Raw genomic sequence first — 27,159 nt, forward strand, 5'->3', positions numbered from 1 at the left:
TCAAAGGACAAACTAGCATAAAGAGGAACCAACCCTGTATACCTATATAGTTCTAAATTGTAAAATCTCTACTCCTTTGTAGGATTATAGATTAGAATTTTGATTCACTTCTCATAGGTATTTCATTTGGAAACATTGTTTTAATTCTAGTTTCCTTAATTAGAAACTTTACATTCTATATAATCATTTTAATACATTTTTATTATATTATGACATATTTAGGAAAAGAATTTTTAAAGAAAAATATAATCAAGATACATATATGCATCCCAAATAACTTAAGAAATAAAACAGCAGCATAGATCTTACCTTCTATTTCTTTTCCCCTGAATATATTTCACTCCTCTCACCTACCCATTGGTAAGCACAATGAAATATGCTCAAAATAGCCCCTTTTTTTTTTTGCTTTGACATGCAAGGATAATATATTTGCTAAATTCTCTTGCAACAAGGTCAAAGCATGAAATTAAATTCTAAACAATAGAATGTGAATGTAATGATCTATATCACTTGTAGATCTGGCTCATGGAAACCTCTTGAGTGATCCTCCAAGCTTTCTCCTTAGCCGGCAGCATGGAGAAGGTCAGAAGTTTATGAGGAGGAGGAATTAGAAAGAACAATACTCATTCCCTGAATGACTATGTAGAGCAATTTTATAATATTGACTTCACTGAACCATAACAAGAGTGAAGAGTGAACTTGTGAGTTAGCCTACTCTGATTAATAGAGCAATTATTATTCCCATGCAGTGCTTTAAACTTTCATTACATAAGGAGGAGTCCCTAATCAGTGCATAATTTGCATGTTTTCCAACTTTATATAAATGATATAAAATTGCATGTGTTCTTAAGTATCTTGGTTTTTTCACTCACTATTCCTTGAGCTATCTAACCATGTAAGTAAGGGTTGCTCTTAGTTTATTCTCACTGCTGTTAGAGTTCTGTGCTGTTTGCATATTGTATAATTTGTGTATCTGTGTCCCTATTGCTGACTAATTGTTTCAGATTTCTTGCTACTTTAAACAATGATTCTATCCTATTTCCCTGTTTATGTGCATATAAAAAGTATATATATATAATATATATCATATATATTATATATGTGTATATATATGTATACACACACAAATATATATGTATCCAACTTAGATTATAGAGGTTGTTTCTGAAGAGGCTGCTGCAAGAGGTTAAACAAATACATGTATTATTCTTTCACTACCTGGGAGTTTCCTTTTCACAAGAGCCTATGTATGTTCTGTTGACTGACTTGATTGCTCTGTTTTCGTGAAAGAAGTGGTTAAGAAATTAGAAATAATGCATGCAGATAGATAGCTGGAGAGCAGTTTGTAAAATCAATGCATCCAACAAGCATTCATGGAGGACCAGTTATGTGCCAGGTGCTAGGGACCCAGGACTTTATAAGAGCAAATTGAGCTGAGTATGGGATGGATATTCAAGGTGCTCATACTTGGGGTGGTATTAATGGAATACAGTAAAATAGACAAATATAGTATACTTAATGGGTGCAGCAAATAGTCTGAAAGGAGTAATCATAACTAACTGTTGAGGTTTTACAGGCTATCAAAGACCGCTGATAATACTTAACTGATCACATCAATTGCAAAAGATATTCTTTAGGTATTCCTTTTATTACATTACATACAAGGGGCTCATTTGCATGTGAAATCTACATCAAGTATGAAGTCTGAAGTGAGGGCAGGCCCATATGTTCAAACAGTAAGCAAAATTCAATCCAGAATGGTCCATATTCCTTTTGGTAGATTTACTCTGCATATATGCTTCTTACTAAGGCTAGGAAACATTGATGTCTGCCTGGGCAGATGCCACTTATCCCTCTGTCCCTGTGAAGGAACCAATACAGTTCTAGTCACTTGCTTTAAATGTATGTTTCCAACAATTGCCCCTCCAAAGAACTGTTCACTTTCCCCTCTGGTGATTCTTCATCCACTAGTGGGTGTTTGGAAGGAACTAACTGGCATTAATTGTGTTTCTCACAAACAAATGCCTTTTCAGAGAGTGATAAAATAGCGATTGCAGCATCATTGGAGCTGTTCCTTGAGATGGTTTTTTGCATTTTCAATTTATAAAGAAATGGGGCAAGTTTTGAGGTTTGAATTAGTAAAGAAAACAGACACAATGCACAAGAGTCCATTCATAACACTGCTTTCCTTAAAGGACAGTAACTGTGGAAAATGTTCTATTTTAGAGCTATTCAGGGCGATTAGCAAGATGTTTGCTACTGACATATCAGAAGGTGTGTGTGTGTGTGTGTGTGTGTGTGTGTGTGTAGGGGGGACAGCATTAATATTTCTTTTGGATATTATAGCAGCGGCCATGGACACCCCAGTAATGAGAGCTGTGCTACAAACATGGCTGTAGCCACAGCTGTGCAACTTTGCTGAAAAAGTATCCATAAAATTAAAATCCCTAATTATCCAAAAAAAAAGACCTTTTGTTCCACCATCCACTGGAGTAAGCTAATAAAACTAGCTCCTTTGGTGGCCAGAGAGCTAAAACTCCTTCCCCTTACAACTTAGCTGATGATCAGAAACACCAAAACCTTTGGGAGCTAAAAGGGCAGATAGTCAATCAAAATCACATTGACTCTTTTTTGTGAAGAAAGGTTAGCTGTCTTTAAATTCAGAAACCTCATTTTCAACACAGACTCATATATTCTGTCCTAGGGAATCCTCCTCAGTCTTGGCTGTGCTCTGAATACAAGTGCAGGGATTTTAGAGTCTACTAAGTAGGAGGGGAGGCAGTTCAGGAAATGAGGCATGGTGTATTTAGAGCTCAAAGAGACCTTAGATGCCATATCTATAGTATTCCTCTCATTTTAAAAGAAGAAAATTGAGATATAGAGAAGAAAATAAATTATTCAAGTGGCAAAGATGGCCCAAGTCTTCCCAATTGCAGTGGGAGGTCAACTGGGAGCTTCTCTCAGCCTTTGCGTGGGTATTGTTTTTTATGTATATCTGGTGTTTTGGTCATGGGGTACTTGAACATCAAGATTTCCATGAATGCATTTTCCTTGGCTTTATCAATTCTAAGAATACAGCAAACATACATGAATTAATCTTTATTTATGTGCTTAGGGAAGGATAGTGGGCAATGCTAGGAGGTGGGTGGGAGAGAAAGGAAAGCAGCTACGTTTATGGATTTCTACCTTTGTGGAGGACACTGTGAAGAGAGGTTTGTGTATGTCATCTCATTTAGTCTTTACAACATCCCTGTCGGGGAGGTATTTTATCCCATCTGAAAGATGGGGAAACATTTTAAAAACTGAGCTAGCAAAAGGCAGAGCTGGGATTTACAACAAGATTCCTCAAGTTCTATATCAGTTAGAGATATTTTGGTTGCAAGTGACAGAAAAACTAAACCAAAATGTCATAAACCAAAAGATTTGTTATTGTATATAAGTGTTAAGGCCAAAAGATCCCTGGCTTCAAGCTTGCCTGGATTGGTCATTGGGTCTCAGTCTCCCTTGTCTCTCAGTTTTGCTCTCCTTCCCGTTTGTTCTTAAACTCAGGTTTGACAATAAGATGGCTGCAACCAGTTCTAGGCTGTTATTCTCCACATTCAAGCCCAGAAGAAAAGGAAAAATTTATAAACAAATCCAGCAAATATCATATTGTATTTCATTGGTTCTGAATGGGTCACATGCCCATGAAAATGAACTACAGTGGCTGAAGGGATTGCAATGCTCTGATTGACCAGTACTGAATCATGTGACTGAAGCTAGAGCCGCAAGTGATTTTATATACCTGAGGCAAATGGTCTGAAGATGGAGGGGTTAGTTCTCCATTCTGTTTTGCAGAATATGGGTGAATATCTGCGAGGTAAAAGCTTCAGCTGGCACTCAGGATCTTAAGTCTGATGACATTTATAAAATCCAAAAAGAGTATGCAGAAACAAACCACTGGGGAAACATACTTGAGGCTTAGGAATTGTAGTATAACCTCCCTAATATTGCAGGATTTTGCACAACTGGGGCAGAGAAGAGACAGTTTAACATAACCCCCTAAGTGTGGCAAGGTGATATAATTGAATCAGAATATGTAGGCCTAGTGAAAAAAAAAAAACAACTGCTCTCATAAGTTTTATTAATTACCAGAGGGCTGGGGTGTAATATATATGAAATGTTGACCCACTGGTAATACGTACTTAATGTAAAGTCATTTCAGTTTCATTTCAGTATCATGTTAAAATAAATTCACTAGGTGGCCCATTGGATTTGAGTCATCAGATGGAGTTCAGCCAATACTTCCTGATTACTTCAATGTGTACTATACTGAGTAGCAAGTAGGGAGAGGAGCTTCATTTGGAGAACTCAGAACAAGAAACTGAATCAACAAAGTCAGATGCTGGGAAAATTGAGCTGGAGGTGGGAGCAAGCAAAGAGGAAGGAGGTTTGGCTCTAGTTATGTAGGGCATATGACAGACACTTGCAGCGCTCCATTCATAGTCTTCCTACCCCACCAGTGCATCAGAGGCCTGCCATGCTTCTGGCTGCCAAATCCTGTATTTTCTTACCTTAGGGATTCCTTTTGCTGTAGTAGACTCTTTTGCCATGTGTGGCAGACCTCAAGAGCCAGAGAAGTAACTCCTTTGCTACCCTAGCCCCAGCAGTCCTCAATGACTGGTGGGAATGGATGTCCAAACACCCCCAGCTGCCTTGCCCTTCTGGTGGAGTAACTCAGAGATATTACACACTAGCTCCTAGGATTTCACCAGTGTCATCAAGCTCTGCTTGCCCTTGGTGGTAGCTGACTTGATAATCTATAAATTGTCTTCTTTTCCTTGTCTCACTTCTTCCAAAGTGAGTGTTCACATTCTTAATAAACTACTTGCACTCAAGTGCCTTTGCTTTAGAATCTTCCTTGAGGGGAACACAAAAATTAGATATTAAAATTGCTGCTCGAGAAAGTAGAGCTGTATGAGTTGTGGGTCAGGCAGTGCCCAAGGAACAAGTTAAAAAATAATGTTTTGTCAGAATTCTGTGTGTATCTTCAGAGACTAGATTGTGGTTTTCCATAATTCCAAATGGGACTTTGTAGAGTGAAGGGATTGAGGAAGAGTCACCTGGTCTCCAGTCCGTGAGAAGTCAGAGAATCTCAGAAATGTGAGCCAAAGTGACTTCAACCTCAGCACAGGACACTTCTCTTTGCCCTTTCTGCCATAATGACCTCTCATGACTTTCTCCCTTACATACATCATCACTTCTTACTTCCTGAATGTGCTATTGCTTGTGATTTTTTTTTCTGCCTGAAGAGTATTTGCCCTTGTTGGCCTTGTAGAATCCTTCTTTAAAACTTGGAGCTTTAGTCCTTCCAGAGAAGTTGATGCTTTCTTGTCTGAGCACCTCGATATCATATTAATTTGCCAAGCTGCACCCCTTCTTTCTCCAAATGCTCCTGTCTTCAGTTTGTCAAAGTCAAGAGGGCAAGAACTCTGTTTATCTCAAAATCCTCACCCTCAACGCTGGCATTTAACATACCTCACTAAATAGTCAAATGAAAAAAAGGCAGCGGGGGTGGGGTGGAGAAAAAGGGAGAGGAAGAGTCAATATGTTCCAACAACCTGCGAAATTAGCAGCAAATACAACTAGGGGACCAAAGAATTGCGCACTTAACCCTTGAAACAGACTCAATGGCATGGCAGAAGAGAAAACATTTGTTTTTTTATCTTACTGCTGGAGGAATATGCATTGGAGGCACAGAGGACTTTTAGGGGAGGAGGTCAGAAGAAGCACAGGTATGGGAGCGGGAGGCTACAACATCAGCTTAGGAAAGAGCAAGTTGTTCAGTCTGGCTGGAGTGTGGGTGAAGCTTGGAGAAGACTGAAATGAGGCTGGGCATGCTAGAGTTTGAGGTATGGGCCATGGAACAGCAGTAGGCAATAACCAAGTATTTGTAAGAAATGCAGAATTCAGACTCATGGAATCAGAATCTGTATTGTAACAAGATTCCCAAGTGATTTCCATCATCTGGACAAAGACGCACACTTGAGCTTACTGTCAGACCTAAGTTTCCACTTCTCATTTCTCTCCCTGATGAAGCAGAGATGAACTTCATTGTATACTATCAAAACCTTACTTTGCTGTCTCCTTCCCTTTATAGATGGCTTTATGTGAGAAGCTGTCTGACAGGAGAGAGCAGTTGCTGCAAAGTATCTTCTGAGTGTAATGAGAGTTGTGGCTATACTCATACTTCTCTCTGGCTCTCCCTCATCTCCCCAGTCTTCCATCCTTCTTCCTCAACTGCGTGGAGAAGCCTCCTTCATGCATTGCAGGGATCTAGAGAAGCTAAGGCTCAGATAAAATGAAGAAAAGTCTATTAAAAGAAAAGAAATATTCAAATTGACCTATCATTTTACAGTTAATATTTACATTTATATTCTAGTTTCAGAAATTAAGTGTATACAATAATAAGAGTTCTAACTCTTATTTTTAGGCTAATAGTGATTTCAAAACAATTTTAAAATTTACTGTTTTCCAAAATCTAAACCCCTTCTTGAGTTTCCCTTACTCCTGGGAAATCACCACATTCCACAGCTCTTTTACACATTGGCAGGTGAATTCCTCAGAAAATTGACCAGAGGCAAAATATCAGTCGATAGTATGACAATATCTTGACATATCTTTCCACTGTTGTATTAACCAGAGGACTCACATAGCATCTCTGTATGACCAAATAACAACTATAATTTGGTTGTTATGGTGGCTGACCGTATAATGTTAACCTTTGCTGCAGAGATCTTTTTCTTAGCATTAAAAAACTTACTTTATTCTGTGTTTGTCAAAACAGATTTGGGCTATATCTCTAGGAGGCTAGCTGTAAGTTAAATACTCAGCTACCAGGCAATAGATGTACCCAGTTGGATCTCCATTTTGCATCCAGATGTTTCTGTATGGAAGCTGTCTATAACCAGGAGATGTGTATAATGTAGATCAGTAACTCAACAGGATAGCATTATTTTAAATGCATGGTTTCCTATACCCTGTGTAAAGCGTGAAATGCATTGTTTAATATCTTGCATGTAGTAGGGGCTCAGTGAGCATTGGTGGAATGTAGGCATAAATAGAGCAGGCTTGAAAATGGCAAATCTATCATCTGCTCTTTATTCAGTGCTTTTCTTTGAATAGCCTGTATTGATTTGAGTACATATAACCATTGTGTGACTTGATTTAAAGTGCCTTTAGACTTAAATAATGATGCTCCATGGGAATATGCAAATGAATTTCAGTTGAAGAGCATGAGTATTGATAATAGGAGAATTAATTAAGTCATGGGAACTATCTCTGCCACTAATTCCATGTGATAGATTTGGGCTGATTACCCTGTTTGAACATATTGCTGAAATTTAATGCGGTGAGAGTTTTCTAATCTGAAATAGAGGAACTCTTTCCATTCACACTAGACAAGGGTAGTTTGGGTTTGCAAAGGGGCGTGGACTCATGAAGGGAATGCTGAGCGAGTCCTCCAAGTGCGTGAAGTTTCTGGATGGATCCTGGATGGCTAAAGAGGCATTAACGTCTGGCCAAGCAAAGAAGTTAAGAGGGCTGAGGAATCAGTATAATATGGTACAAGGGAAGGGATGTTCATTATTCCTTCTCTGGTGGGTTGGGGTTTGTTGATCTACAAATGAAGCCCTTTTGGGAAATACATACAATACCAATTAATTAAAACCCTTAATGAATCCTTCCTTTCTAGGAGGAAAAAAGAAAGCACACAAGCTTTAAGTGAGACAGACCAGGGTTTTAACCACACCCATGCAACTAACAAGATCTCTCTGAGCCTCTATTTCTTTGTAAAGTGAGATTGTTATAGATATTAAATAAAATAATATATGCGAACATATTTTTTAGAGTTATTTTGAGAAATATCCAAGAAAATATATGTAAAGCAATGACAGTAGTGTCAAGCACATAGTAAGTGATTGATAATATTGGATGTTTTAATTATTACTACATATTTTTGACAAGCTTGGCCATAAGAAAATCAATATGAGTCCATAGAATAGCAAGAGTTGTCATTAACTGAGTGTCTGCTCTGTTCAAGGTACTGTAAGTATATTTCAATTTAATATTCACAACCACACAGCAAGACAGGTGTTATTATTCCCACTTTACATGAGCATAATCTGAAGCTCTGAATAGTTACACAGTTTATCTGAAACCACAGAGCTAGTTAAGACAAAGCTGAGCTTTCAGACATCCTTCTAATTCTGAAGCCAGTACTCCTTCTGCTGTGCTACATGCACAAGTGTGACTATGATTGGATAAGGAAGCACCATGATCTGTGTATACCCTGCTTTGTAAATAAAGGGTAGCAGATCATTTCTGGGAAGAACATTTTAAATAGAACATCAAAGAAAATGTGTCAGCCCTGTGCATACGGAAGGTATGCATGTGAGACTGAGGTTGGTAAGGACAAGAACAAGGGAAGGGAGTGGAAAAGAGAATTCTTAAAACAAACTCAGTTTGTATACAATAATATTAGACTAAATTTAGTATCATGTACTGTGTGCCTTCCAGTGTAGCTTACTTGATTAAGCGGAGACTCTAGAACCTTCTGGGACTTTGGGTTTAAATTCTAGCTTTAGGGAGTTCCTATTGTGGCTCAGCAGAAACAAACCTGACTTGTATCCAGGAGGACGTGGGTTCAATCCCCTGGCATTGCTCAGCAGTTTAGGATCCCATGTTGTCGTGAGCTGTGGGTAGGTCAGATGGGGCTGGGATCCCTCGTTGCTGTGGCATAGGCTGGCAGCTGCAGCTCTGATTTGACCCCTAGCCTGGGAATTTCCATATGCTGCAGGTGTGGCCCTAAAAAGCAAAAATAAATAAATAAATAAAATTCTAATTTGTATCTATCCAGTGGTGTAGTCATTATTTAACTAATAATTAATAAAAATAAAAACAGTATTTAACTTCAGCTTCTTTTTCAGTAAAATGGGATTAGAACCTTAATCATCATTAGAATTACTTCAATACATGTATAGATTCTTTTTTCTCGCATTATCATGCTCCATCATGTGGGATATGTTCCCATTCTATACATGTATGTGTAACTGGGTCACCATGCTGTACAGTAGAAAATTGGCAGAATACTGTAAACCAGCTATAATGAAAAAAATAAAAATCATTATATAAAAATTTAAAAAAAGAATTACCTCAATAAATACCAGTGCCTGCCTCACCTCTAAGAAATTCTCATTTAACTGGTATGGCATGCAACTTGGACATAGGTATTTTTAAAAACTTAAGTGTTCTAATATGCATTCAGGGTTGACACTCATAAGTTGAGCATTAGAATATAAGTTCTTTGCAGGTAAGATCATCCTATTCCATAGTTATGGCCCCAGGGTCTATTTCACTGCCTAGTACACAGTAAACACTCAGTAAAAATCTGATGAAATATGAAAAGATAAATGCATGATTGGACATAGATTCAACTCTGATGTTTGACTACATCCAGTGCTCATCCTACAGTCTGTAATGCTGCTCCTTGGAAGCTTTTAGATGACTGCTATTCTTTCTAAACAATATGACACCCTCTCAGTTCTTCACATAATCTAAATCAAACTAGCTTAAGCAAAAATACCACTTGATTCACTAAATTGAAGATGGTCCAGCTTCAGGCATGGTAGAATTCAAGAGCGTAAATAGCCTCATCAGGGCTCTGCTTCTCCCCCTTCTTTGGGCTCCTCTTCTTCTTTTGACTTATTCCTCAGATGAGCTGTTCTCTTGAGGGGTTAGGATTATCCTCCTACTTAAGAAACATTCACTTCCTCTTGATAACAGAAAGTACAAACTATTTAATATGGTTTAAGACCTTTGAAAATCTGGCTCCAGCTGACCTCTCAAACCTCCCTTTATTATGCCCCCTATATGCAGTGTACACTTAACCATCTCAAATATTTCCTCTCTCTTAGGTAACTTTATATCCATGTACACTGGTCCACACCAGGCTTTTTTTTTTTTTTTCCATTTTGATGGAGTTTCTCCATACCTGAATTGATGTTTCCATTTTCTTTCCTCATTTTTCTACTACTAATGCATTTATTAATTGTGTATTGAATGGCTACCCTATGCCAGGCACTGTACTAAATCACACCAATACAGTGGTGAGTAAGGCAACTTCAGTTGCTTCTCCTGTGGAGCTTATAGTTTAGCAGGATAAACAGATAAGTTATGTAGTATTGGGGAAAGTACTTTGGGAACATGTAACCTAATTGAGGGTTGGTGTCAGAGAAAGTTTCCAGGAGGAAGTGACTTTTAAGCTGAATTGCATAGGTGGTTAGAGTAGCTAGGAGTTGGCCAGGTAAACAGGGTTGAAAGTGTCTTTACCAACATACCCAAATTTCAAGGTATAGTTCATATCTTAATTTCTACCAGGAGCTTCCCAGATTTTCCCAATGGAGATTAACTTCCTTCTGTTTGGCTCTCATAGCACTTTTGAGGTCTATTATAATATATTTATCACCATCTGCCTTGCATTATGTATTCATGGTAAACATGATAATTGGACTCATGGTAAATATTTAAATTGAAAATTGCCAAACTTTACAAAGGATTCACAAGCAATGTTTTTTTAATCTCAGAATGGCAGTTTGAATGCCATGGAATATATTTTCTTCCCTCAGCAGTAAAACAGCTCTACCAAGCCCCATACATATATCTTTAAAAGGTAATTATTCTGCTATGTGGTGTTGAAACTGGACACTGAGAACTGGAGGGAGCAGCATGCACACTAGAGTTCAGGCTTTGCTGTAATTGAGGTAAAGCCCTAATCCATGTACTCACTCATTTATTCAGTGTATATTTCTTGAGCACCTATAGGGTAAGACTGCCAGTGTTAGGTACTGAGCCAAACTTACACAATTCTTATCCTGTGTCTAGTAGAGGATGTACATTAAGCAAAGAATCATATTAATAGCTGTAGACTTACTAAATATAATGGCTCCAGCGAAGGCCCCATCCAGCTATAAACTGATGTGTCCACTGAAGGATACTATAAAGGAGTCTAACTGGAGGACCCACCTGATGCGGGGGATGCAGAAGGAAGTGACACTGGAACTGAAGTCTGAATTTTAACAAATTTGGCTAGTGATGGGGAGGGAAAGACAGAGTATACCAGGGAGGAAACAACATGAGCTAAAGAAGGAACATTCACAGAAAGGAGCACTGTGAATTAGGAAAACAGAAAGAGGACCAGTGTGTTCTATGTAAGAAACTCAAGGAGGAGTGAATCATGAGATGAGGCTGGGAAGATGGGGGAGGGCAGTATACAAGGCCTTTCAAGCCATGTTAACATTTATGGTTTTTATTCTGGGAGCCTTGGGAATCCATTGGGTGATTTTAAACAGAGTGACGTGATCAGCTTTGCATTTTAAAAGATCACTTGGCTATGGTGTGTGGAAAACCAGAAATTGTACATGAAATGGGCCCTGAAAACTTGCTTCACTAATGACCCTTATAGGTGATAAACACCAGAGCCTGACATGTTTGATAAATTATCTGCCATTTATTTATTATGGCCATAGCAGCAGCAAACCCTACCCTGCTGTTGAAGAGAAAAAGTGCCTGAAAGGAAGGTAGAAAATTAAAAGAAAACTGAATAATTTTTCAACTCTCTGAGTCACTTTTCTCTAGCAATAGTAGCAGCAGTAGTAGAATATGCAGTAAGAAGTTCTAAATTCATGTCTTCCTGACAGGAGATAGAAAAAGGACTCTTTTCTGAAAATGGGGTTCTAATGCATATTTACTACATCCTTAGGGATCCCAATGGCTATGCTCTTTTAAGGGTGTTGTCAACACAGGTGCTGGCCATGCAGTTTAAGGTTTACACAGGCTTGTCTACACCTCAGGATAACACAACCTCTGAGTTTGAAGGTCTTCAAAAGCCTTGAACCATAGTAACAGAGAAATTAGGACAATGGGTAGAAGTTTGTCACTTAAAAGAATCCATTAGAGGGAAACAAAGAAGACCTCTGAGGGAGAGAAGGTAGAAGAATGTGCCTCTTTGGGCTTTGTGTAGTATTAAAGTGAGAGACTCAAAGACTGCCCTTGCCAAAAGATTTTTGCTGAACCCTTTGTCAGGAAATAAGGCTGGGCTCTGAAAACAGAATCAAGGTACCCCAGTTCCTGGCCTGAGAAGCAAAGGAGGGATGAATTACCAGGCTCTATCTGGGGCCCAGCTGGGAGTGGAGATGGAATCGGCAGTCATCCTGCCCAGATCTCATTCTCCATTTCCGTTCATTTACATTAACATCCAACGGAGGACTGCAGCATGTCCGCAGGACACCAAAGTCACTTACCTATCTGTGGCTCTTTCTTGACACTTTGCCAAAAGTGAGGCCATGCCTAAGACATGGATGACAAATTGGCTACATTTTACATGCACATTTAGATCATAAAATTAAATGTATACAATTTAGAGAATGATCAGCACATATATATATAGATAAGCACCGTATGTAAATGGTGAGCACATATCAAAATGCATACTCATATATGCTGTCATATATCTAATCATGCTTATCCATAGACCACATGCATATGCACACTCATATACATGTGTGCATATATACACATATATGCACATGTAACAAATAAAGAGCAGAAGGGTACACATATTAGAAAATACTATATATAGGAGAGAGGACAAGATGGCAGAGGAGTAGGGGGACACGCTCGCCCTCTCCCACAAACACAACAAAAAAAAGCACATCTACAGAATAAATGACTCGCACAGAACAGCAACCAATCGCTGGCAGAGGAACCTAAACTCCAATAATGGCAAGAAGTTCGTGACATTACGGGGCAGAACGGAAGAAAAGAGGAGAGTGAGAGAAGGTGAATCCGAGCGGGACGGGCGCTCCCGAAAGGGAACTGTGGAGGAGAAAGGGATCCTGCACCCTGGAAAGTCACCTACACGGGGGAAAGATCAAACGAACTGGAGGAATCTCCAGATGCAGAGAAGAGTGTAGCAGTAAGTTGGAGTACGGAAAAGCTGATCAAGAACCGAACGGACCATCTGAACTACAGGCACAGTCACCAAAAATTGAGACCCCTGGGTGGGGGCTGGGCACCAAGACCTCAGCTCCAGAGGTTAGTCCCCGGGCTGGGGGGCGGGGCGGAGCGGAAACTGCTTGGGAGGTCTAGAAACCATTTGATGGGGCAGAGACTGCCTGGGAGACTAGAAAACAAAGCTGTCACAGAGGAAGGGAGCAATCCTCTAGGGGCGGGGAAGTGGAAAGCCGCATCAGAGGGAACCTGGGAGAAGAGCCTGGTCTGTGCCCGTGCTGGGGAGGGGAGAGAAGAAGGGGTGGGTCCCCATAGAATACCCCCCATGCCACAGCAAGCTTACAGGCCTGCTAGCTAGCTGAAAGCTGTGCTTCCCAGTGCATCCCCTCCCCCTACCCCCGCCACCCCTTACGCTCTCGCCGAACCTGGGGGCTGCCTGCCATCCAGGAGGGCTGGCCTCAACAATTGCCTGAAGCCTACCACTGCAGGGGCTGTCCCTGCACAGGCCTGCTTGCCCTTTGGAGGGGCTACACTTCGGCAGAGTAGCACCAAACACCACCAGCCCCCGAGAAAAGGCCTGCAGCCCAGAAAAGCTAGAACAAGCCTAGCCAGGCAGTGAATAGATCTGCCTAATTCTCGGACGGCTTTTCTGAGTCGGGCTGCCCCGGGGAGGCGCCTCTTCGGTTTCCAACGGCCCTGCTACCCGCCCTAGCCACCAGGGGGTGCCCTAGTGGATCAGATGCATAGGACTGCCAGGTCCAGGCAGGATCCCCTGCAGCCCAGAAAAGCTGCAACAAGCTCGGCCGAGCCAGGAAAAGATCGCAGATGGACTTTCTGAGTCGGGCTGCCCCGGGGAGGAGCCTCTTCGGTTTCCAACAGCCCTGCTACCCGCCCAAGCCCCCAGGGGGTGCCCTAGTGGATCAGCTGCATAGGACTGCCAGCCCCAGGCAGGACCCCCTACAGACCAGAAAAGCTGCAACAAGCCTGGCCGAGTCGGGAAAAGATCTCAGACGGTTTTTCTGAGTTAGGCTGCCCTGGGGAGGAGCCTCTTCGGTTTCCAATGGCCCTGCTACCCGCCCTAGCCCCCAGGGGGTGCCCTGGTGGATCAGATGCATAGGACTGCCAGGTCCAGGCAGGACCCCCTGCAGCCCAGAAAAGCTGCAACAAGCTTGGCCGAGCGGGGAAAAGATCTCAGACGGTCTTTCTGAGTCGGGCTGCCATGGGGAGGAGCCTCTCGGGTTTCCAGTGGCCCTGCTACCTGCCCAAGCCCCTAGGGGGTGCCCCACCCCCGCGGAATAGCTGCTCAGCACCACCAGCCCCCTAGAAGAGCCCCTGCAGCCCAGAAAAGCTGCAACAAGCTTGGCCAGACTGTGAAAAGATCTGTCTACATTCTCAGGCCAGCCTTCTGAGTTGGGCTGCCCTAGGGAAGAGCCTCTTAGGTTCTCAGTGACCCAGATAGCTGCTTCAGCCCCCAGGGGGTGCTGCACTCCTGAGGAACAGCTGCCCAACACCGCCAAGCCCCTGCAAGAACCCCACAGCCTAAAAACACCAGAGCAAGCTCTGCATGACCAAGTGAAATCTGCTACCATTGTGGTGTGGACCTCCCAGTCCTGTCTGCCCTCAGGAAGCCCTCCTTTGCTTCAAAGAAACACTGTTAGCCTGATCAACACTCCAGAAAAGCCACACTGCCTCAAAAAAGATTGACCAACAACGCCAGCCCTCAGGAAATATCCCACGGCAGTGACAAGGCAAACACTGCCCGATAACGGAGAGTACAACATCCTCAGGAGAAAGAAAACAAGCAAGATGAAGAAGCTGAGAAACCACCCCCAGTCAAACCAACAGGAGAACTCACCTAAAACAGTCAACAATGAAACAGATCTCTGCAGTCTGACAGACCTGGAGTTCAAAAGAGAAATAGTGAAAATACTGAAGGAATTAAGAGAAGATATGAACAGTAATGCAGATACCCTCAGAAAGGAACTAGAAAATATAAGGAGGAGCCAAGAAAAACTAGAACATTCATTTGCAGAGATGCAAACTGAACTAAGGGCAGTAAAAACCAGAATGAATAATGCAGAAGAACGAATCAGTGATATGGAAGATAGAATAATGGAAATCACTCAATCCGGTCAACAGACAGAAAACTAAATCAAAAAACTGGAAAGCAATATAAGAGACCTATGGGATAATATAAAGCAGGCCAATCTACGCATAATAGGAATTCCAGAAGGAGTAGAAAAAGATAAGGGGATGGAAGATATATTTGAAGAAATTATCGCTGGAAACTTCCCAAATCTAAAGGATACTGGGTTCAAGATACAAGAAGCACAGAGGGCCCCAAACAAACTGAACCCAAACAGACCCACACCAAGACACATCATAATAAAAATGGCAAAAGTTAGTGATAAAGAGAGGATCCTAAAGGCAGCAAGAGAAAAGCAGAATGTTACCTACAAGGGAACCCCCTTAAGAATATCAGCTGACTTCTCTGCAGAAACACTACAGGCCAGGAGGGAATGGCAAGAGATATTTAAAGTGCTAAAAGGAAAAAATATGCAACCTAGAATACTCTATCCAGCAAGAATATCATTTAAAATAGAAGGGGAAATTAAAATTTTTTCCAACAAACAAAAACTTAAAGAATACAGCAACACAAAACCCAGGTTAAAGGAAATATTGAAAGGGCTTCTCTAAACCAAAAAGAAAGGAAGGAAAGGGAAGAAAAAATAGAAGAAAAAAAAAAGAAGAAGAAGAGGAGGAACTAGGACTGAGGAAACCACAATCAGAGAGCAGTCACTCAAATAAGCCAGCATACAGATTTAATTATGAACAGGCCTCAAACAAAATAAAATTAAAAAGAAAAAAATAAAAAAGAGTCATCAAAACCATAAAATGTGGGCAAGGGATGTTAGGAAGTAAGTAACCCTTTTTGTTTGTTTGTTTGTACGTTTCTCTTCTTAATTTTAATATAGTAATGAAGTGTTTGAACTTACAGGACCATCAGGCTAAAACACACAATTATGGGAAGGGGTTAGCATACTTAAAAAACAGGGCAACCACAAGCCAGTAGCAAATATTGCATTTGCAAAAAATGAAAAAAAAAATACACTCAAGCAGATAATAACAGGAGACTATCCAACCAAAAAAAAAAAAAAAAGAAAGGAAGAATGGAGAACCATAGAATCAACTGGAACATGAGGTTCAAATGGCAATAAATAATCATCTATCAATTATCACCTTAAATGTCAATGGACTGAATGCCCCAATCAAAAGACACAGAGTGGCTGAGTGGATAAAAAGGCAAAAACCTTCAATATGCTGCCTACAAGAAACTCACCTTACGACAAAAGATACATATAGATTGAAAGTGAAAGGGTGGGGAAAAATATTTCACGCCAATAGACATGACAGAAAAGCAGGAGTTGCAACGCTCATATCAGACAAAATAGACTTTAAAACAAAAGACATAAAGACAAAGAAGGACACTACTTAATGATTAAGGGATCCATCCAAGGAGAGGATGTTACTATCGTCAACATATATGCCCCAAATACAGGAGCACCCAGATATATACAACAAATATTAACAGACATAAAGGGGGATATTGATGAGAATACAATCATAGTAGGAGACCTTAATACCCCCCTCACATCAATGGACAGATCCTCTAGACAGAAAACCAATAAAGCAACAGAGATCCTAAAGGAAACAATAGAAAAGTTAGACTTAATTGATATCTTCAGGACACTACATCCAAAAAAATCAGAATACACATTCTTCTCAAATGCTCATGGAACATTCTCAAGAATCGACCACATATTGGGACACAAAGCTAACCTCAACAAATTTAGGAGCATAGAAATTATCTCAAGTATCTTCTCTGACCACAATGCCATGAAATTAGAAATCAACCATGGGAAAAGGAAAGAGAAAAAAGCCACTACATGGAGACTAAACAACATGCTACTAAAAAACCAATGGGTCCATGAGGAAATCAAGAAGGAAATTTAAAAATACCTTGAAACAAATGATAATGAAGACACAACCTCTCAAAATCTATGGGATGCTGCGAAAGCAGTGCTCAGAGGGAAATTTATAGCAATACAGGCCTTTCTCAAAAAAGAAGAAAGATCCCACATTGACAACTTAACGCTCCACCTAAATGAATTAGAAAAAGAAGAACAAAAAAGTCCTAAAGTCAGCAGAAGGAAGGAAATTATAAAGATCAAAGAAGAAATCAATAAAATAGAGACTCAAAAAACAATAGAGAAAATTAATAAAACCAAGAGCTGGTTCTTTGAAAAGGTGAACAAAATTGACAAACCCCTGGCCAGACTCACTAAAAAGAGGAGAGAAAGAACCCAAATAACCAAAATTATAAATGAAAAAGGAGAAATCACAACGGATACAGCAGAAATACAAAAAACCATAAGAGAATACTATGAACAACTATATGCCAACAAATTTGACGATCTGGAAGAAATGGACAATTTTCTAGAATCTTACAGCCTGCCAAAACTGAATCAAGTAGAAACAGACCAACTGAACAGACCGATCACTAGAAATGAAATTGAAGAGGTCATAAAATCACTCCCTACAAATAAAAGTCCAGGACCAGATGGCTTCACAGGTGAATTTTATCAAACATATAAAGAGGAATTGGTGCCCATCCTCCTTAAACTCTTTCAAAAGGTTGAAGAAGAAGAAATACTCCCAAAGACATTCTATGATGCCACCATCACCCTCATTCCAAACCAGACAGAGATACCACCAAAAAAGAAAACTATCGCCCAATATCATTGATGAATATAGATGCAAAAATTCTCAACAAAATCTTAGCCAACCGAATCCAACAACATATCAAAAAAATTATACACCATGACCAGGTTGGGTTCATCCCAGGTTCACAAGGATGGTTCAACATACGCAAATCAATCAGCATCACACACCACATTACCAAAAGAAAAGTCAAAAATCATATGATCATCTCAATAGATGCAGAAAAAGCATTTGACAAAGTCCAACATCCATTCATGATCAAGACCCTCGCCAAAGTGGGTATAGAGGGAACATTCCTGAATATAATCAAAGCCATTTATGAGAAACCCACAGCAAATATAATACTCAATGGGGAAAAACTGAAAGCCTTCTCACTCAAATCTGGAACAAGACAGGGATGCCCACTCTCACCACTGCTCTTCAACATCGTTTTGGAAGTCCTAGCCACAGCAATTAGACAAACAAAAGAAATAAAAGGCATCCATATAGGAAGAGAAGAGATCAAACTGTCACTGTATGCAGATGACATGATCCTATACACAGAAAACCCAAAGGACTCAACCCCAAAACTACTTGAACTGATTAATAAATTCAGCAAAGTAGCAGGATATAAGATTAACATTCAGAAGTCAGTCGCATTTCTGTATACCAGCAATGAAATATTAGAAAAGGAAGACAAAAATACGATACCTTTTAAAATTGCACCTCACAAAATCAAATACCTTGGAATACACCTGACCAAAGAGGTAAAGGACCTATATGCCGAGAACTATAAAACATTAATCAAAGAAATCAAAGAAGATGTAAAGAAATGGAAAGCTATTCCATGTTCCTGGATTGGGAAAATCAATATTGTAAAAATGGCCATACTACCCAAAGCAATCTACAGATTCAATGCAATCCCTATCAAATTACCCATGACATTTTTCACAGAACTAGAACAAACAATCCAAACATTTATATGGAACAACAAAAGACCCAGAATCGCCAAGGCAATCCTGAGAAACAAAAACCAAGCAGGAGGCATAACTCTCCCAGACTTCAAGAAATACTACAAAGCCACAGTCATCAAAACAGTGTGGTACTCGTATCAAAACAGACAGACAGACCAATGGAACAGAATAGAGAATCCGGAAATAAACCCTGACACCTATGGTCAGTTAATCTTTGACAAAGGAGGCAAGAACATCAAATGGGAAAAAGAAAGTCTATTCAGCAAGCATTGCTGGGAAACCTGGACAGCTGCATGCAAAGCAATGAAATTAGAACACACCCTCACACCATGCACAAAAATAAACTCCAAATGGCTGAAAGACTTAAATATACGACAGGACACCATCAAACTCCTAGAAGAAAACATAGGCAAAACACTCTCTGACATCAACATCATGAATATTTTCTCAGGTCAGTCTCCCAAAGCAATCGAAATTAGAGCAAAAATAAACCCATGGGACCTCATCAAACTGAAAAGCTTTTGCACAGCAAAGGAAACCCAAAAGAAAACAAAAAGACAACTTACAGAATGGGAGAAAATAGTTTCAAATGATGCAACGGACAAGGCCTTAATCTCTAGAATATATAAGCAACTTATACAACCCAACAGCAAAAAAGCCCATCAATCAATGGAAAAATGGGCAAAAGACCTGAATAGACATTTCTCCAAAGAAGATATACAGATGGCCAGCATACACATGAAAAAATGCTCAACATCACTGATTATAAGAGAAATGCAAATCAAAACTACCATGAGATATCACCTCACACCAGTCAGAATGGCCATCATTAATACATCCACAAATAACAAGTGCTGGAGGGGCTGTGGAGAAAAGGGAACCCTCCTGCACTGTTGGTGCGAATGTAAACTGGGACAGCCACTATGGAGAACAGTTTGGAGATACCTTAGAAATCTATACAGAGAACTTCCATATGACCCCGCAATCCCACTCTTGGGCATCTATCCGGACAAAACTCTACTTAAAAGAGACACGTGCACCCGCATGTTCATTGCAGCACTATTCACAATAGCCAGGACGTGGAAACAACCCAAATGTCCATCGACAGATGATTGGATTGGGAAGAAGTGGTATATATACATAATGGAATACTACTCAGCCATAAAAAAGAACGACATAATGCCATTTGCAGCAACATGGATGGAGCTGGAGAATCTCACTGAGTGAAATGAGCCAGAAAGACAAAGACAAATACCATATGATATCACTTATAACTGGAATCTAATATCCAGCACAAATGAACATCTCCTTAGAAAAGAAAATCATGGACTTGGAGAAGAGACTTGTGGCTGCCTGATGGGAGGGGGAGGGAGTGGGAGGGATCGGGGGCTTGGGCTTATCAGACACAACTTAGAATAGATTTACAAGGAGATCCTGCTGAATAGCATTGAGAACTATGTCTAGATAGTCATGTTGCAACAGAAGAAAGGCTGGGGGAAAAATGTAATTGTAATGTATACATGTAAGGATAACTTGACCCCCTTGCTGTACAGTGGGGAAAAAAAAAAAAAGAAAAGAAAATACTAGATATATATGTGTGTATACACACACACACACACACACACACACACACACACACACATAAAGGTAGGTGATTAGATAGATAGATACACATGGCTACTACAGCTGGTGAATTTTGAGTTGAAGCCAGTGTTCACTTAGCATTCCAAAAAAATCCTAGGGCTCTTAAGAATTACGCTAAATCTACTCTGCCTGTGCTCTAGAAATGGAACAACAAAGCCTGGATGACAACACATCTGTTTACAATATGGTTTATTGAATATTTTAAATCCACAATTGAGACTTACTGCTCAGAAAAAAATTCCTTTCCTTTCATGATACTACTGCTCACTGACAATGTACCTGGTTACCCAGGAGCTCTGATGGAGATGTACAATGCGATTAGTGATGTTTTCATGTCTTCTAACACAACATCTATTCTTCAGCCCATGGATCAAGGAGAAATTTAGACTTACAAGTCTTATTATTTAAGAAATACAATTCACAAAGCTATAGCTGCCATAGATGGTTTTTGTTCTGATGGATCTGGGCAAAGAAAATTGAAAACCTTCTGAAAAGCCTTCATCATTCTAGGTGCAATTAAAAAGCATTTATGATTCATGACAATAGGTCAAGATATCAATAATAACAGGAAGTTGATTTCAGTCCTAATCAATGACTCTGAAGGGGTCCGGACGTTAGTGGAGGAAGTAACTGCAGATGTGGAAACAACAAGAGAACTAGAATTAGAAATGGAGCTGCTGTAATCTTATGATAAAATTTGAAAGGATGAGGAGTTGCTTTTGTTATGGATGAGTAAAGAAAGTGGTTTCTTGATTAGAATCTACTGTGGTAAAGATGCACCGAAGATTGTTGAAATGGCAACAAAGTAGTTAGAATATTACATAAACTTAGTTGATAAAGCAGTGGCAGAATTTGAGAGGATTAACTCTAATTTCAAAAGAAATTTTACTATGTGTAAAATGCTGTCAAACAGCATTGCATGCCACAAAGAAATCATTTGTGAAGAGAAGCATCAATAATTTCAGCAAATTTCGTTGTTGCCTTATTTTGAGAAATTGTCACAGCCACCCCAGTCTTCAGCAACCATCACCCAGATCAGTCAGTAACTGATCAACACTGATCAACACTGAGGCAAGACCCTGCACTAGCAAAACAGTTACAGTTTGCTGAAGATTCAGACGATGTTTAGCATTTTTTATAGCACTAAAGCATTTTTAAGGCATTTACCTTTTTTTACATTTTAGATGTAATGCCATTGCGTGCTTAACAAACTATAGTGTAAACATAAATTTTATATGCACCAGGAAGCCAAAAAATTTGAGTCACTTTATTGTGATATCTCTTTATTGCGATGGTCTGGAACAGAACCAGCAATATCTTCGAGGTCTGCCTGTATTTTGAGTACTCTTGACATCTGTCTTGGGAGATTTTAAGCGTGGGAGTGGTAATCAATAGCAGAATTGTGTATTACAATCATGGTCTGGACATTAGGTGGTAGATATAGAGATATTCCTGAAGGAGTAAAGAAAGCCATTTAAAAAGGCTTTTGTGATCATCCTGGTGGTATATGAAGAAGATTTACACTCAGGTAGTGTCTATGGAGAAGAAGACATATAACTCTCTCAAATAGTGCCCAAGGATGTGCTGTAGACACTCTGTAATTGTCACCAGCCTCAGTCATTATCCTGAACACCTCAGGATCCAGTGTTGTATGGGACACATTTATCAGACTGTTGGATAACTTGTGATTCCGACCTCTTTTTATTGAAGCTTGCCAATTGCTATGTGTAAAATGCTGTCAAACTTGGGCATCACTTTGTTTTCTCAATCAGGGGAGACCAAAAGCCCTGCCTGAGAATAAAGAATCAATGAGAAAATTACCAATAGTCTCAGTAGGATGGAACTCCAAGGAGTAACTTGGAGAATCGTGCAAAGGAAGCAAATGGGGAAAACTGAAAAATATTTTGGTTACAGAGAACCACACACTTAATACAAAGAATGAATGTAATATTAATAATAGTTGGAAAATTAAAATGCTGTATTAGTCATCAGCTATTTTCACCTTCATGGATGTCATGGTGGTTTAGTAGATTTGGTCCTAAGTAATGTCCACTAAGCCTTCTAATAATAGCTAGGGGGACTAATTTTATTTTTATTTTTTTTAATTTTATGGTTGCACTTGGGGCATATGGACGTTCCCAGGCCAGTGACTGAATCTGAGCCACAGCTGTGAACTATGCTGTAACTATGGAAATGGCAGATCCTCTTAACTGACTGTGCCAGGTCAGGGATCGAACCTGAACCTCTTTAGTGAACTGAGCCACTGAAGTCAGAGTTTTAACCCACTGCGCTATGGCTAGGACTCCTAATGGCTTTTATTGTGGACATTTTTAAAGAGTGGGACAAGCAATTATTTTTATGAATTCATGTAGACATTTCTTCTGGAGGCAGGATGTGTCAGTGTTCTTTTGCTGTGTAGCAAATTTCCACAAATTTAGTGATTTAAACGAATGCATATTTATTATCCCACAGTTTTCACTGGTCAGGAGTTCAAGCATAGCTTACCTGGGTCCTCCACACAGGGTTTCACAAGGCTTCAGTCAAGGTGTTTGCTGGGCTGGGATCTCATTTGAAGCCCAGGGTATTCTTCCATATTCACATGTTGTTGACAGAATGCATTTATTGAAGTAGCTTGCTTTTTCAAGGCCATAAGGGGAATCTTTCTCACTTTGTTCATTTCTAATCACTAGATTCTCTTTTAAGGGCTCATGTGATTAGATAAGGCCCACTCATGATAATCTCCTAAAGAGGTTAATTTAAATTCAGTTGATTAGGAACCTTAATTACATCTGCAAAGTCTCTTCACTTCTGCCATGTAGCTCAACACAGTCATGGGCATGATATCCTATTACCTTCTCCGCATTCTATCTATCAGAATAGAAAGTCACAGGTTTCATTCACACTCAAAGAGAGAGGATAACACAAGGGGGTGGATCATTGAAGACCATCTTAGAATTCTGCCTACTACTAAGGAGTATGGACAAATTTATCACAATGTTTTGACTTTATCACATGGTAACAAATCAGTGAACTCGCCAGTGAAGGTCAGCCTTTGCATACAGAGCATTTCCCGATGACTTTTGAGTACATTCTAGTTAGATTTTGTTACTTGTTTTGTCTATTCACATCCACCACAATTCCCATGGTATCTTCAGGTAGTAAAAATTAATATGGTTAATTTTCATATTAATTAGGAAATTAGTCCTCAAAAGGATATCTCGAAGAATGTGACTAGTCAAGTTGCTTATTGAAAGACAGTTTCTGCCTTCCTATTGATGCTTAATATTTTGTCAAATATCTGAAACAATAGAATACATGCCATCATGAGCTGCAAATTTCTCAGCTTTTCTTTGCAAGCTTTGGAGATCATTATTGCCACATTTCAAATCCGATGTATTTTTTTGGAGAAAGAAAGTGAAAATTATTGAAACATAGTGGTCAAGGTTGGCAGATTGTGGTGGTCACTTTGAGAGCCACACATGTTCCCCTCCAGGAATGAAGGACTTATTACCTCAGCTTTTGGATGTGTTGCTGGAAGATGACCCTCATCTGCCAGCCCTCCCTGAGGACTGTCTTGGGCTAGAGGAAATTGCTTTGCCCAATGTCACATCTCTTTCCAGGGACTGCCCACATCCAATACCTGATAAAGACAGGAGTATAAAGTTCTGAAGAGTCATTTCAGCTGCAGAGCTAACTGTGGAATGAATGTCTGACCCATCTACTGGGACTGCATGCAAATTCAATTACTCCTTCTCAGTCCTGCTTCCTTTGCCTCTCTTCCAAAGGTGTTGACCCCAAGAGCACTCACTAATAAAAGACCCACATGCTAATCTCTTATTTAATCTGCTTTCCAAGGAATCCAACCTGCAACACCAGACAGAGAGGATTTGGGCAGGAAAAGGATTTGGGCCCTCTTTTCTGCCATTCCAAAATATTCATTGTTCTCCAGGTATGTAGCTTTCTTTGACTGTACAAGATGCTTCCTTGCCCCCGTTTCTCCACTCTGTGATTATGTACCTGCTCATACTTTTAAGATCTATATGAAATGTGAACTCTATGTATCTTTTCATATCTGCTGAGTGAAATTTACCCCCCCTTCTTCTGTAATTTTATAGCACCTTGTACAAAGTTCTATGTATAGAACTTATTGCATTATATCCTGGTTACTTGCTCATGTGTTACTAATGTGTTATTCTTCCCTGATGGAATATCTCTATCTATCCATCTTCTCTTTATGTCCTTGACATACTTAATCTTTCCTCTACCTTCTTGTACATTATCCTGGTATAATAGCTGTTTTATTATCTTTGTCTATTAATGTTATCATCTTTGCCAATTTTAGGTCCATTTTCATTGATTTTCTTCTTTACTATGTGTATTATTTTGCTGCTGCTTTGAATATCTGGTAATTTTTTATTGGGTGCAGATAATTTGAATGTTACTTTGTATTTCTATAAATATTATTGAGCTTTATCTTGGAATGTGGTTAAACGACATGGAAATATTCATTCCTTTAAAACTTTATTCAATGGGACCATAAGAGCACTTAGTCTAGGGTTTATTTTCCTGCATTTCTAAGACAAAACATTTCTATATACGAATTCACTCATGATGCCCTATGAATTATGTGGTTCTCTTCTCTAGCTGGTGAGTACAGCCCGTGTGAGCTTTGCAAACGTTTCTTCTAATCTTTTGATCATGCAGAATCTCCTCACATAACTATAATGATTATTATTTAGCTGAATATTTGAGAAGGACCTTCTGTATATCTCTGAAGTTCTCGATCTGTGCAGACCTCTTACCATCAGGACTATGCCCTGCACACTCTAGGTTGCCTTGTTCCCTCCAGATTCTCAGCTTTGTATTCTCAATTCAAGAAGTTCACTGGGCTCTGCTTCCATTCTGATCCATGTACAAGAGCCTGGAGATCTTCTCCAAGGACCCCTACCTAGGCCTCTATCTGTAGGTTCTATATACATAGATTCAACCAAACATATATTAAAAATATTTGAGAAAAAATTCCACAAATTTCAAAAAAAGCAAAACTTGAATTTGCCACATGCTGGTAATTATTTACATAGCATGTATACTGCATTAGGTATACAAATAATCCAGAGATAAATTAAAATATATGAAAAGATGTGCATAGGTTACATGAGAATATTATACACCATTTTATATCAAGGACTTGGACATCTGCAGAGTTTGGTATCCTCAAAGGTCCTAGAACCATTCTTCTGCAGATACAAAGAGATGATTACAGTAACTTGGGAGTATTTGTGGGGACTATCTGTTTTGGATCCTGCCTCTCAGAGATAACTGCCCTTCATTGTTTGAAGTCCAGTGATCTGAGAGTGATGGCATCATGTATTTTGTCTGAGTTTTTACCTTTTCTTAGCTTTAGCTGTTCCAGGCAGCTGGATAAATATAGCCTCTGTTACTCCATATTGGCAAGAAGTAGAATTTCTTCACCTGAGAATTTATCCATATTCAAAATTAATTTTAAAAAGCAATTCCAGTCAGGAGGACTAACTAACTGGGTCCAGTTCACAGATTTTAATTACTGTATTTATTCTCTTGATTACTTTTTGTTGTTGTTATGTCCCCTCTTCTATAGTACCCACATTTCTTCTGTTGTCCCAGCACCTGCAGGATGATGCTGTCTATAACAATGTGACCTCATCTCCCTTCGCTTCTCTAGCCCTAGGGTTGATAGTGGCTTCCTACTGTTGCTAATCTCTGGGTTTCCTCTGAGTGACCACTGTGATGGAATATTCCTTTCATTGCAAAGCAAAAACATATTTGACTGACACGCTCAGCTGACTCACCACTCAAAATATCCATTTGGTGGACAAGATCAAATTTTCTCCAAGCTTCTCCCAGTCCATGGTAGCACATGGCAGGGGACTAGATCCAGTTCATTTTTGCCCAATGTAGGACTCTGCTAATGGCCTTCTACTGCTTGGAGACCCCCATTCACCTATCTGAGACTGTCAGAACTGTGGCTGCAGTCTGAGGTTCTTCCTACGCAGCCTTTTCTTCTCATTCTCATTTCATAAGAGTTAGATCTTCTGACTCTCTGAAGGCTCTAGCCCCCTGCTTATGCTCCATTCTGCTTTATGCCTCCCAGTAAATGCTTTCCCCAGTAACTCTTTTGCCTACTAAACCCACCTTGGTGTTGTCCTCTTGGAGGACCCAGAATTACACACTAATCTTCTCCTGTTTGGCTTTTCAGTTATTCCAAATGTTTAAGCCCCCCTGTTGAACTATATGGCACGACACCTTTTTATGCCAACTAGACTTTGATAAATACAAAGTTATACTATTCTAAGAAGATACTTAAGGCATAATACATGTGCTAGTTATCAGGCAGTGCTTGTGCCCTTCACCTCTGCTTCAACCAGAGGTGATCCACATTTCATTGTTGCTTTTGGGCTACAACAGTGAAGTTCTGAGTGTAAATGGGAACTTCCCTCTCACATTTTTATTTTGTTCACCAGGCATTCTTACATCCCTCACCTGCAGCCAGGGTCTGCCATTTGTCCAGCATACGACATAATGAAATGTGAATCCCACCAGTTAGAAGGTTTGAGGATAATGCTCAACAAATTTCTGGAAACCCCAAGTACAGGCTCTAGTGTTAAAGCTTGTCCTGATTCACCGCAAAAGGTATACAAATAGCAGAGGGTTTATTTGGCATCTTGGGGTCTGGAACTATTTATAAATAGCATAT

Source organism: Phacochoerus africanus, chromosome 6 (assembly GCF_016906955.1).
Source record: "Phacochoerus africanus isolate WHEZ1 chromosome 6, ROS_Pafr_v1, whole genome shotgun sequence".
Lineage (NCBI taxonomy): Eukaryota > Metazoa > Chordata > Mammalia > Artiodactyla > Suidae > Phacochoerus > Phacochoerus africanus.